Source organism: Tursiops truncatus, chromosome 6, assembly GCF_011762595.2.
Source record: "Tursiops truncatus isolate mTurTru1 chromosome 6, mTurTru1.mat.Y, whole genome shotgun sequence".
NCBI lineage: Eukaryota > Metazoa > Chordata > Mammalia > Artiodactyla > Delphinidae > Tursiops > Tursiops truncatus.
Genome location: NC_047039.1, coordinates 4,030,516 through 4,039,249, shown reverse-complemented (window position 1 = coordinate 4,039,249; position 8,734 = coordinate 4,030,516). Strand labels below are relative to the sequence as shown.

Genomic DNA, 8,734 nt, shown 5'->3' with positions numbered 1-8,734 from the left:
TATAATAAAGAATGCCTATGTGTATATATTCTATGTAAATTTAGTCAATGTGAAGATGTGACTCACCACTGCTTGTAGTAGTATGCCTACTGATTTGTTTCTATGTACAGTTATAAAGCCAACGTAACATACAATGGGAGTAGAAGAGTGATTGCACAGTATGTTGTAAATATATCATAAAAAAGGAAAAGGCCATAAATTATTCAATGGAGTTGTAAAAATTATTTAAAATCTATATTACCATAAATAAGCCCTCTGAAAGATGAGTTGAATATATTCTTTTTGATAAAAGATAATTTGCAAATTGCATGGTAATATGACTTCAGTACTAATCAATTCCTCATCCGAATCTAACAGTTGTCTTAATCAGTGCTGATTAAATTAGCTTAATTTTTAATAAAGATGACAGATATTTAACAGTTATGGAAATAGACAGTAAATGGTAAGGCAAAGGGTGGCTACATTATGACCAGAAGTAACCCCAACTATCTCATGTTCAAAGAATTATCTAATAACATAGAAAGGGGCTCATAATAATTAGTAGAATTCTCTGTTGGAGTCCAAACACAGTGTTAAAATAACATTTAAGACTGCAGTAATTTATATAAGATGCTTGGCAGGTGAAGAGTATATTGTGTTATAACAGAAATTACAGCAGGAATAATAATATTATTTGTGTCATTCAGCCTGAAATTCTAGATACGATATTTGGAGAGTGTTAAAATGATATCTGGAAAAATGTTATTATCAAACAAGACTAGCAAGGGTAAAGTATATATAATACACGTGAATTATATATAATTCATCTGTTCTCAGTGTTTAGTGGGATGCCATATTTAATGAAACTAAAGAAGGTCAAAATTTAACAGATTTTCATTTAAATGTAAGTTTTATTTGGCCAGTGAGTGATTTAACACCAACCTTCCTTCGTTCTTTCTTCAGTCTCAAAACACACCTACCTGGTCCTTGGCACTGAAACATCTCACTGCTGTGCCCAACTGTGGGCGTTCCTCAGGGTTTGATCATAGCCTAGTGCTTTTCCCTACTGTAACCCTCTAAAAGTGAATTCCCAGGAGCCTCTCCTTTGTAAACTTGATTGTGGTTGTAATTTCACTTCTCTGTGTGGTTTATTTAATTAATGCTTGTTTTGCCCACCAAATTTAAAATCCACTGAAGCAATAACATGTCTAGTCTTCTTTACCTTTTCATCCCCATTATTTACCATAATTCCTTGTGTATATTAGAAGATCAATACCTGTTGAATGAATCTTTTTTCTTAAGTCCTTCACTTCTATTAGTGGTGCCTCAATTTTCCCATTCTCCTTTTTTGGAGAACATTTACAGTTTCTATGTTTTACTTCCCATTTGAAATTGCCTTTCAGTATTTTTGTTTTTCAAGAATGCCTGCATATACTAATCATGTAGTAGCTTTTAGTGCTCAGATATTATTTAAAATTATTCTTACTACTACTATTATTATAACTCAAAATGTCACATTTACTTCCTTAGCTTATAATACCCCTCAATCTTGGGTTGTTGCAGAGGGCTCCAAATTAGTCTTTCTCTCTCTTCCTTTACTTCATTGGCGTAAATTTGCCAAACTCATTTTATATCTCCTTCCGTTCATTCAGTGTTAACTCTGTTACTTATCAAACCACATACAAATAACCTGACTTTTAAAAGTTACATGATATCGAGTCTGCAGTATGTTACTGACCTTAAAGACCATATACTCACCCCTCACGCTTCTTCCCTGTAGAGTGTGCCCTCTCCTTAACGCCATTTCTTCTTGTCTCCTGCCTTTACTTATGCTGTCCTATCAGCTCAAAGTGATTTGTTCTCTCTGCCATACATCTTGTTACCAAACCAAGACACTTATGAGTTACTAAAATACGTTTAAAAACCAAAACTAAATTGTAAAAATCCTTTCATGAGATTCTAGGGAATAAAAAAAGTCTGAGAGTTTAAGTTAAATATTACATTTAGGAGAAGCATTATATAGATGCTATTTTAATCAATAGTTTAATCAAACATCATAAAGCATAAGAGATATATTTATAAGCAATTACTCTTCAGTCAAAGAGTTTATAAGTACTAAAGAAGTGACATTAGTAAATTTCATTCAGTGATGGGTATTTGGGACATGTTGCTGATGTGAATAGTTCTAATTCAAGCATGAGTTGTCTGTTAATCACATAAATGTGTTTGAAGATTTTAAAAAGTGCTCACTCTTTCAGAAATGAGTCATTTTACTGAAGTAGTAAAGAGATCCCCTTCTTGGAACTCACATGCTTCTCTGGCCCTCACCCTTTTAAAACATAAATGGTTTCATAAATGGTTTGTGAGAAATGCTTAAACTTGCTATAAGAAGCCTGCTTTATAAAAGAGTAATTATACTTAAATCTAAAATAAATGTTATACAATGCAAATGAACCAGTTATATTTATATGCCTGGCTATCATATTTTCTTAAAGGGAATCACATCTGTCATCTATTAAAAGTGTTCTCTCTGAAACTCTAATTCAAAGAGACACATGTGCCCCTGTGTTCATTGCAGCACTATTTACAACAGCCAAGACATGGAAGCAACCTAAATGTCCATCGACAGATGAATGGATAAATACAATGGAATTCTACGCAGTTATAAAAAGGAATGAAATAGTGTCATTTGCAGCAGTATGGATGGACCTCGAGATTGTCATACTAACTGAAGTAAGTCAGAGAAAGACAAATACCATATGATATCGCTTATATGTGGAATCTAAAAATATGATACAAATGAACTTATTTACAAAACAGAAACAGACCCATAGACATAGAAAAAGTAATTTATGGTTGCCAAAGGGCAAGGGGGGGCAGGGATAAATTAGAGGCTTGGGATTAACTGATGGAAACTACTATACATAAAATAGATAAACAACAAGGTCCTCTTGTATAGCACACGGAACTATACTCAGTATCTTGTAATAACCTATAATGGAAGAGAATGTGGAAAAAGTATATATATTTTATATATATGTATAACTGAATCACTTTGCTGTACACCAGAAACTAACATAACATGGTAAATTAACTATATTTCAACTAGAATGAATGAATGTGTTCCCTCTGATTGAGCTCTTTGTTGAATGTCAAGTACTTCAGTTTACCAGGATTGCAGTGAAGGATCTGAAGTTAAGATGCTGATCACTTACCTTGTTCGTTTACAACATTATCTTGATGCACATCAAGACTCCACTATCTCAAGTTGCAAAAAAAAAAAATGACAGTAAACAACATTTTAGCAGAGTCTCTCATGAATGTCGAGGACCACACACAAATCTTCATGGTGATAATAATCTTTATATTTAGTTTTATAATTTCTGACTATTTTATTATATAACTTGACATGTTCATCAAAGAAAAAACCAAAAGAAGTTAAAAGAAAAAGAACCACTCCTGAGGAATATTTTTTCTACCACATAATTTAAAATCCTTAATCATGAATTAACTTGCTACTCTCATTTTCTTATCTCTTTGGGGAGAGAAAGAATAAGTTATCAAGAATCACCATCATTGTTTTACACACACACACAGTGATTTTTATTTATCGTTTTTAGTTTGGATTTGTTGTTTAAGTTTTTTGCTCTTCATTACTTCACGTAAAGACACTTGCCACTGGAATCATTTCTTGTTGCCTGAAATACATCCTAGACAATTTCCTTTAGTGTGGGTCTCCTGCAGTGAAATCTCCCAGTTTTTATTTATCTCAATGCCATTTTTCCTCTAAACTTGACAGATACTGTCACTGGTTACAGAATTCTAACTTGGCCATTTTTTTTCAGCAGATGGAAGACATTTTACTGTCTCTGGCTGTCAGATGTCAGTCATTTGAAGGTAATTGTTTTCTTTTGTTTTTATATTTTTCTCTTTAATTTTCTTTTTTTTTTATTTTTTTTATATATTCAACTAGATAGCTGTTACTTTTTTTTTTCAAATTGTTACATTTTTATTTTTTTATTTTTATTTTTTTTAACATCTTTATTGGGGTATAATTGCTTTACAATGGTGTGTTAGTTTCTGCTTTATAACAAAGTGAATCAGTTATACATATACATATGTTCCCATATCTCTTCCCTCTTGCGTCAGTTCAATCAAATGCGTCTTGGTGTTCATTTTCTGTTGTCTCTTTGAAACATTGCTCTTATGTTTTATTCATTCTTGTTGGTATGTTTATATTTGAGTTTACAGTTGGTTAATTGATTCCATTAAACTAGGGTGCCTCTACCAGATAAAGGAAGCCCCATATATCTTCTGTTAATGCTTTGCATGATTTTAAAGCCCTGATTTAGTTTCTCAGAAAAGTTTAAATTCATTTTTCTGTTTTTAACATAAAAATTACAATTATGCTAGTTTATTTGCTTCCAGAAGAATCAAGATTCCAAAGATTTCGGAAAAATTGGTTATCCTCAAATTGTAACTTGAAATATGGAAGAAGACACCTTACCTACAATTCAAAATGGGGAAGTATTTCCATGAAATGTGATGAGTTAACTGTACTTTATCAGATTTATTTTTGTACTTGTTTCTTGTATTTAAAAACTTAATGTTAACATATTTGATTAGTTTTCATGATGGTTTGAATTACTTCTCCCACACTCAACATTTCTGTATGTTTTTCTAGACACCAATATGTGGAATATTATTAGCATTATATAAATTTCTGAATCAAAGACATCTGGAGGGATAGCATTCTTAGGAGGAAAAGGGCAGAACTGCCCAGAGTATAAAAATCATGTATTTCAGTTTCAGAATTCACCTTTCATTTTAATTTTTCAGTTCATCTACGTTGCTTAAGGTCATGAATATAAAATAAGTAACAGAATATAATTAGCATTTTACTATGAGTGAACAAAATTACAATTAGGTTGCATTTGCCAAAAATACAATGTACATTTTAGGTAGACAGTAATCAAACAACTTTTAAAATTATCCTGTTGCCTAGTTGAATATAGAGTGTAGGTTATCTATGAAAATCATAGTATATCCTGAATTCAATATGTCCCCAGTCATCACTAAAACCACTGAGGCACCTACACAGGGAATTTCAAAGAGCTTCACCAGAGACTATTCACTTGCTTCCTAAAAGAAGTACTATTTAGTCCTGGTGAGGAATGAATAAAAACTTTTTTAATCTATATCATCTGTATATTTTATGTAATCCTAAAATCCTGTTAGGATTACATCTGGCAAAGCATCCAAGAGAATTTTTTGTAGAATGTGTAATCATATAAAAATTCAGTTATTATAACCTCTTACCACACCCTTATCCCTAGATGACATTATTTCAAAACTTTCAGAGAATCAAGAATAATTTGTTCCTAAGAAAAACTGAGTATTCCAGTCTTATTCTTAATGACTCCCATATTACCAGCCAAGGGACCTTTTTCTTATTTAAATGTTCTACCTTCCTTCTTTCAACCCTTATTTCTCCACTCATATGTTTCTTTTATTTTCAGGTAACTGACATAAGAGCAGACAAGAATTTGTTTTTTAGAACTCATAGGCAAGAAACATAACCACGTTTTAAAATTTCTAAGGGAAGTTAAACCCAGTGTGAGCACTTTACATACTTAGCGTGGATATCGGGACATCTGGATTGAGCCAATCTCAGGGCCCCTACCCATTTCTACTGGATAGGAAATGATGCCAGGGGGTTTATGTTGTCAATGGGAAGAGGCCTCAGCACAGAAGCCTTTGCCACTTCTGCTACAAGAAGCTTTTGGCCTGTCCTCTGTTCTCTGCCAGCCCTTGACATCATTTAGGCACAGATTTGCCCTTCACACCAGCTTCTTCATGACAGGGAGACTATACCTTTTCTTGCTGCTTTTAATGATGCTGAGCTACTTGTCAGCTGCCTGAAGATTTTCTTTCAATAGGCCCTGGAAATTCAAAGACAGTTCCTTTGGCAATAAGAAAAGTCTTGACCCTAGAAAACCTAGGTGTGATTAGAATGTTTTTAATAGGTGAGAGATAGGAACAAGCATAACAGAAAATATTCTTTTCAGCCTTTCTGTTTCACACATATAAGGAGACAGAAATGAGTGTCTCAGTAAATTACCGTGCCACATATACAAACCATGTTTCAGGGACCAAGGATACAGATGACTGTTTCTTATTCTCCACCATGAGTAGCTTTCTGCAAGATTGGTCCAAAGAACACAGGTGGTTTTGTATAGTCTATGAACTAGTAGTTTCAGAGAAAAAGAAAAGAATATATAATTTTTTACATATTTCTCACATTTTAAACGTAAGATTAAGTGTATTTTTCCTTATTAACAGTTGTTGCATCGCATGCCTGATTTATAAATCAATAATAACTGTTAGAGTGTATGCCATGATAATAGTTAAGAATGACTTTCTAAATTAAAAAAAAAATCAAGACACCAATGACATTGTACATTGCAAATCAGTATGTGCTGGAGGAACTCGAGTTATGTTTTTTCAAGAAGCAGAGGAAGAAAGAAGGGTGTATACTTGATAAATGGATTTTACTGGGCCAGCAGTCTCCAGTGCATTGACTATTAAGATGCTTTATCCAATAGTGGAACAAAGGATCAACACTTTGTGCAATTTTCTAACAAAACACAGTGGACTTTCTGGTAAGCCATTTGATTTTTTTTTTCCTGAGAAAGTGCACAACAGTGCCTTCTGGGATAACGGTTTTTAAATTTCTCTCTATAAAAGTAGAATCCAAAACTACATAGAATTGCACTGATCCAGCAAAAACAGCTGAAGTAACATTATTGCTGAGAGGACTGCAAAGGAAAGCACCAGGTTACATTTGTTCAGAAAGAAAGTTAATTTCCAAATCCATTTTTCAAAAGATACTCTTGCAAAACACCAGTTTAATTCAGTGGGAGAGAGCACATCTCATGCATAGATGATAAACCAGATAACCTCCTGTGGGCCCAACATCTTGGCAAGTCTGTACCTACCCTAGTAATTAGGTTCGAAAACCAATATCCCAGAGAAAAATGGAGAAGTAACTGAATTTACATTGCTAACACCCAAAGGAATGAGGACTCGTAAAAGAAATTAAATTCAGATATGGAAAAATAAAAGTATAACAATTTAAAAATAGAATATAAATAAACAGTATATTTAATTTCCAAAATCCTACTGTGAACCAGAGAGTATTACCTCCATTTCACATTTGATGAAATGGAGATCAAAGATTATATTTGTTTTCTAGTTATGCATAACAAATGACCACACATTCAGTGGCTTAAACCAACACACATTTATTAACTCACAGTCTCTGTAGGTAGAGTTCCTGGCATACCGTCTACCTGAATCCTCCGTGTCAGGGGCTTACTGGGATGTAATGCAGGTACAGTCAGGGATGCCCTCACATTAGAGACTCAAATGGGGATAGGGCTGCTTCCAAGATCATCCAGGTTCTTAGAGAATTCATTTCCTTGTGGTTGTAGGTTGAAAGTTTCAGTTTCTTGATGGAGACAATACTCAGATCCTGAGGCCACCGGCAGCTCCTTGCCATGCGACCAATAAAATGATGTAAGTTGTAGTTTCAATATGTCTATTATGAAGATCTATTCAAGTGATGATTGGCCTTTCAATTTTCCTTTTCTTTAAAATGCTTATTTTCATGTTTTGTTGATTTTTCTTTTTTTCCCTCAGTTTTATTGAGATACAATTGTTGTATAATGGTATATTCGTTTCAGGTATACAACATAATGATTTGAAATGATTACTACAATAAGTTAACATCTGTCACCTCACATGATTACAGATTTTTTTGTGTGACGAGAATTTTTAAGACCTAATCTACAGTAATTTTCAAATACACAAAACAATGTTGTTAACTAAAGTCATCAGACTATCACATGCCTAAAACTTATTTATCTTATAACTGGAAGTTTGTACCTTTTGAGCACCTTCACCCATTACCCCCACCCCTCATGTCTGACAACCACCAATTTGTCGGCTGCTTCTATAAACTCAGTGATTGTAGATTCCACGTGTGAGATAATACATTGTATGTCTTCCTGTGCCTGAATTATTTACTTAGCATAATGCCCTCAAGGTCCATCCTTATTGTCAAAAATGACAGGATTTCCTTTATGGTGGAATAATATTTCATTGCATACGTGTGTGTATATATATGTGTGTGTGTGTGTGTGTATCTGCTTCATCCATAGATGGACACTTAGGTTTTTTTCATGTCTTGGCTATTTTAAATAATGTTGAAATGAATATGGGGGTATAGATATCTCTTTAAAATAGTGTTTTTGTTTCCTATTGAGTGGGATTGCTGGATTATATGGCAGTTCTATTTTTAGTTTTTTGAGGACCCTGTATAATGTTTTCCATAGTGGCTACACCAATTTACATTTCCATCAACAGTGAATAAGGGTCCCCGTTTTTCCACATCCTCACCAACGCTTGTTATCTCTTGTGTTTTTGATGATAGCCTTTCTAGCAGGTATGGGGTGATGTCTCGTTGTCGTGTTGATTTGCATTTCCCTGATGATTAGTGAAGTTGAGCATCTTTTCATGTACTGGTTGGCTGCTTGACTTCATTGAAAAATGTCTATTCAGTTCCTCTGCCTATTTTTAATCAGATTATTATTATTATTTGCTATTGAATTGTATGAGTTCTTTATACATTTTGGCTATTAACGCATATCAGATGCATGGTTTTCAAATAATTTCTCCCATTCCATAAGTTGCC

At 33.5% G+C, this 8,734-nt stretch overlaps 1 long non-coding RNA gene across 1 annotated transcript; it reads left to right on the top strand.

Annotated features, from left to right (window-relative positions):
* Window positions 1-3,824: 3,824 nt before the first annotated feature.
* LOC141278856 (uncharacterized) lies at window positions 3,825-7,523 on the top strand. Its single transcript, XR_012332246.1, has 3 exons — window positions 3,825-3,876; window positions 7,298-7,372; window positions 7,473-7,523. It is a non-coding gene; the product is annotated as an uncharacterized lncRNA (long non-coding RNA).
* The last annotated feature ends 1,211 nt before the right edge of the window (window positions 7,524-8,734 follow it).